This window comes from Triticum dicoccoides, chromosome 4B (genome assembly GCF_002162155.2).
Source record: "Triticum dicoccoides isolate Atlit2015 ecotype Zavitan chromosome 4B, WEW_v2.0, whole genome shotgun sequence".
NCBI lineage: Eukaryota > Viridiplantae > Streptophyta > Magnoliopsida > Poales > Poaceae > Triticum > Triticum dicoccoides.
In genome coordinates, this window is record NC_041387.1 from 74,135,722 (window position 1) to 74,141,786 (window position 6,065).

Genomic DNA, 6,065 nt, shown 5'->3' on the forward strand with positions numbered 1-6,065 from the left:
TGACAATGATGCCTCCGGCAGCAAACACTTAAAGTACTCAAGTTCCTTGGCCACTGACTGTATCTCATGAGTCTGCTGAACAACAGAGCGCTCATCAGTCATCTTGTAGTCATACAATTGCTCCATGACGTACAACTCGCTGCCAGCATCCGATGCACCAAACTTGGCCTCGAGTGCAGCCCACATGTCCTTGTCGTCGTCAAACGACATATATGAATCCACAATGGAATCGTCAAGAACAGTCAGAAGGGCGCCCTTGAAGAGGGTATCCATCTTCTCAAAAAGGTTCCTACTGTGCAGGATTAAGATCGCCCTCAGGCTTGCCCTTAGTGGCGTTATAACAGTACATGGTCTGAAACCAGTAAGTTTCTCTGGTGCGCCACCTCTTATATTGCACCCCCTTGAAGGTAGGTGGCTTCAAATGCGCAGCAAAAGCACTTGTAGTAAATTGCATATAGTTAGGTTTTTGAATCGTTGAATATTGAGAAAATTACTACAAGATTTAATCCGAATAAATAGTAAATAAATCATGACGACAATAGTAGGGAATGAACTAATCATGCAGACTAGCAAAGCAAATGAACGGATCAAATCTAAGGTACAGACTAGAAATAGGAATTCTAGTACGATCTCAAACAAGGAGGACAAGACCACATATGGTGCAGCGGGAGCAGGACCGCCGGCGTTGACGTTGTCTCCCATGTCGTTGATGAAGAGGTTGTCGAGGTTGGGGAAGAAGTTGTCGTTGGCGTAGTCGTCGCTAGCAGTAGTCGCGCGAGTGCGCTCCGCAAAACCCCGATCGCCCTCTCCCGTCCAGGATCACGAGAGGCGAGGTTCCGAAGGCCTGCTGTCCCTTCTCGCGGTGCACGCCGGAAGGAGGGATGGAGAAGACTTGTGTGGCGGCGCAATGTTCTGAAACGATGTGAAACCATATGATAGGGCGGCGGTTAGGGTAGACGCCTGTCTAACTATATAATGCGGGCCGGGTAGGTCGATCCCACGTCCATGTCACGATCCAAAAGAACCGAAAATGGTTCAATAATTAAGCATTCATTAATTATTAATTAATAACTCATTAATCTTTCCCGAGCAGCAAAATATAGATAACGTGCATAGCTTTGTCCTCGGCTCGGCTCATTCCCGGAACGCAGCGAGGCATGGCGTGGTATGGCGAGCGTGGAGGAGAGCGCGCGTGTAAGTCTCTTATTCTCATGCTCATACAAGTGCTAGAAAAGCTCACCTTATAAAGAGGTCTCATTCACAGCCATGCATGAATGAGCCACCAGAATTTCAGATTTGTAGTTGGGCTTTGGGTCAAAGGCCTACTAACAAATTGCAACAATATACAATTTGATATTGTAGTTGTAAAATGTTTTCTCTATAAACTTGGTAAAAGTTTGCAAAATTTGACTTACAAAAAAAATTGTACATACTAAATTATGGGATGAGGGAGTACTTGGTAGCAGACTCGTAAATTTGCGCTAACTGGACTAAAGCTCTAACAGTATACTACACTCTCCGTTTTAAAATAGATAACCCAATTTTATACTAACGTTGCGACGTACCACTGATTAATTAAGAGCCACGTGTTTCTGGCATAGTGGTATTGATGTACATTTCGTACCATGCCATGCCATTGCCATGCGTGAATGCATCGATCAGAGTCACGGGTACCATGTGCATGCACCTGATCAGGCCTGAGCTGATTCCACAGTGATTCCTGCGTAGGCAAATAGTGCAGGTTGCATGTAGCAACAGAGCCATCGACGCCGGGTATGCAGTGAAATGTGATCAGAGTACATGGTGTGATCGGTGGCTGATGCGTGCATCGGCATGGCTGGTGGCCTTGATTGGTTATCTAGAAGCAGCAGAGCATGCATGCAGGCCATGCCCTGAGAACCTGAACCCCCTGTCTTGCTCCGTTCAGCATGGCTTAATCTATGCCTGTACAGTTCGGCCACGTCCGTGCGTCAAGTGACTAGCTATATCTAGAATATACACATGTGTTTTTATCTGGTAAAATATATACACAAGGAAATGCACGTACGTGCATATGTTGAACACCCGCACGAGGAGGAGAATTTTGGGTTGAAATTATCGGAGGAAGTGTACTTTTACATCCCATCCAAAATGAGTATCATCGTGGTTTTCAAATTTGAACTAAAGCCATCACATTTATTTTGGATCGGAGAGAGTACAGAATACTGTGGATACGACTGCCATTGGTGAGCCAGCTGTTAGTGGCCACATTATTGTTTGAGGTCTCCCATAGTCCCATGCATGCTGCCGCACGGATGAAGTACCCGATAAAAAGGTTCAAATCTAGTACAGGGAAGCAGCTGTAAATTAACTACCGTGCAATAGTGCAAGATTAGTTCATCTCTGCTTTTCGTTTGGGCGCACTGCATGCCTACTCGCGCACATCGCCCCCTGGGTAAAAATCTCATGCCAAGGACTACAAGGCGTAATCTGGAGGTGTAATTTCCGGCCAGGCGCTCCCACGACCCCAACCCAGCCTACCGTCGGCCCCTTTTCGCAGCTGTGTTGTGCTGCTCTGAACGTGCCATGTCGAATCAATCTATAAGAAAAAGGTAAGAATCTAAGGAATCTATTTTGTTTTCGCAAAAGAAAAAAAAGGAATCTATTTTGTTAAAAATAGCAAAAGCGGATCCGTACTACCATATATAGATGTTACATCGGCACCCATATATGGCATAGCAGTACCGACAGACCGAGGGGAGTGCTATCCCACTGAGCCACTGACAGAGCATCCATTTTTTAAGTCTTATATCTCAGTTAGCTAATCAGCTCTGGTTTCCAGGCTCCCCGGGCCGCATAGTGCATGTTACAGGTGCACGTACGTCCTCGCTAATGCTTTGCTCCAACCGTGTTAAGGACGTACAATTAGTTGGTGCTAATCTCTGTTATCCGTACAATTGAAACAGTTCGTGCGATCCCAAGCTGTTCAAATGTTCAATGGACAGCGGTGCCAGCTAACCGACGGAGAGAAGGTAGATCACTATGCAAGTAAAGATTCTTGGTAACCCAAGTCAAGATCTACGTACGCATCAAGCAGAACAGTGAGGAGGCCGATATATACTCCTACTGAGTAACACCGACCTAGCTAGGCAAAGTGTGAAACTGCATGCAGGTGTGGATAATGGCTGTATAATACTTCCTCCGTTTTTTTACTCTGCATATAAGATTTGTTGAAAGTCAAACTTTGTTAACTATGACTAAGATTATAGAAAAAATTATCAAGATTCACAATATGAAATCAATATAGTTAGATGCATCATGAAATTAGTTTTCATACCATATAGCTTTAGTATTGTAGATGTTAATATTTTTTTCTATAAAGTTGATCAAACTTTTCAAAGTTTGACTTTGGCCAAATCTTATATGCAAACTAAAAAGAAACGAAGAGAGTACTACGTAGTATGAACAAGCTTATCGGCCGATAACTATGGTTGACATCGCTTGATATATAGAATTAGAGCATCTCCACTCGTTTGCCCCCCCCCCCCCAACCCCCCAGGCATTTTTTGGCCGCTTGGGGAGCCGCCGGCGAAAATTTTGGCCGGGGGAGGGGGGGCAAAATTTTCCACTTTTTGCGCCCCCGGGAAGTAGTGGTCGCGGGCGGAGTCGCTGTGGAGCGCGTCGAGGCTCCTCAGGTCACCGACGGTGGACACAGAGGCCGGTGTGGATATGGCGAACAGGGAGAGGAAGGACCTGGTCTTGGGCGTCACCAGCGAGGAGGGCGAGAGGACCCGCCGCTGCCGGACGGCGACGAGGAGCCCGACGACATCAAATGCGGAGGCGCGCCCCCCTGGCGTGCAGCGGCGAGGAGGAGGACGCGACGTCGATGCCGAGGTCGGCGAGCAGCGCGTCGATATCGTAGACGTGCGCAGCTTCCGCTAACGCGTGGGCTGCCGCGGCTGGCGGTGTGGCCGCGCGAGGAGGAGGTCCCCGACGTCTTTGGACCCCGCGCGTCGCGGCTGTGAGCGCGAGGTGGACGCCCGCAAGGGGGAGGCCGGGGCAGAGAAGGAGGAGGAGCGGTGGAAGGCGGTGTCAAGTCGGGGTCACAGTGACGCTCGAGGTGGGCGACGGGGTGGGGTAGGTGGAAAGACAGGAGAGAGAGAGGGAAAAGGTGGCTGACTGTGGGCCAATTGCATGTGATAAAGTAGCGCTGGTGTCCCCAACTCCCCCAGCGCGTTGGGTTTCCCCTGTGAGTGCTGGCCGAAACTTTGGCCAAATCTGGCGAAAACAAGCTCTTCGGTGCACGGCTGGGACATTTTTTTAGCCGGCGAAAAAAAATGGTCCTGATGGGCTGTCATGGGGACGGCTGGAGATGCTCTTAGCCAATGGATATATCCTTGGCTAGGAATGGCATAATTAGCCTTAGCTAGAAGTATGTTGTATACTAGCGTTCTTCTTTTTTACTCAACCGGTTTACTGCGGAAATGCTAACCCTACGGGAAGATATCTACAGACTGGGATTGTACGGTTTACTGGGACTGAGGCACCTTTTAATTGAAGTTGTCGATCGTGTGGGCGCGGGGAAGTAGGTAGGCTGATGCTGATCCTCTAGAAATAGGTTGGCACTGGGGAGGATACATGCCTACATACGTGGTATTCGCGTGGATGATTATCCGCATTACGACAAAGCTAAATACCGGCACGATCCGCATCGACCTCCCGCACTGGATAGATCGCTAGCTTTTTTTTTTTAGGAAGAAAAATAATGCGCCAGATGGGAATTGAACCCAAGACACACCGGCTAAATTTGCAACCTTCGACCAACAAGCTACAACATCTTAGTTGTATGAATCGGAAAACATAAGAACTTAACCTTTTATACCTCATAGCATCAAAATAAAAGTTGTGCTAATTTCAGAATTTTTTTGCTGGGAGCTAGAGTCAAACTCCAGAATCAAGAATTGTGACGAGGGACATGATTTTTTTTTGAAGAATTTTTGCGTGGTGTAGTACTTGCGTCAATTCCTAAAGCTCGACTGGAAGTTAGTGATAGATCCGTACGACCTGATCGTTGCTCGTTGTGGATCGCACGACCCCAAGCACCCCGTCCGGATAGCCCGCACAACCCACATATATCCCGATGCTGGCCCGTTCCCTCTTCCTTTTTTTCCCCAATGATGGCCCGTTCCCACTACTTTTTTTCCTCACATCATCACATCCCATCGGCCCATGTTCCTAAAATAAGAGGACCATTTACCGATCGCATCCTTGCCCGCGTTTCAAAAAAAATTGATAGCTTTCTGTGCTGGATAAGAATCCAACCCTGTTCCTCAAGTAGTAATTTCTACGACACAAACCACTAGCCCGGCTTCGGATTTGCTGTTTTTGAAACAAGTTTACATGATACTTGTTCTTGGTTAATACGAATTTGAACATTAAAAAATAGTGGTCCGGTCAATGATTTTCCCACTAACGTGATTCTTTTGACCTCATTTTTTTGTTGAAACATCCCGCAATAATGTTGTGTGAATAACGTGGTCACTAACGCACCGCGAACCTGATAACTTACATACAAACACCCCGATAACTCACACATCACAGACCCGATAATTTATGTACCCTGGTCTTGATAAATTTGTCAGGGAGGGGGGGGGGGTGATCAAGTATCCCTCGACAACTTTCGTGTGAATAGCATGCTAACTCACACATCGGAGACCCGATAACTTATGCCCCCCGGTCCTGGTACTTTTCGTGAGGGAGGGGTGATGAAATATACCCTCGATAACTTTTATGTGAATTGCTCGGTAACTCACACCTCGTGGACCTGGTAACTAATGCACCCCAGTCTTTTGGTAAATTTGGTGACTCGGTGGGGGGACGGTGGTTGATGAAATATACATTTTGGTAAATTTTTGTGCGAATAACATGATAATTCACACATTGCAGACCTCAGAACTTATGTGCCCCAGTCTTGGTAACTGTGGCGACGATGGTGAGGGGTGGGGGAGGGTTGTTGATGAAATATACCTCCGGTAATTTTTTTATCAATATCATGGTAACTTACAAGTCATAGACCTGATAACTTG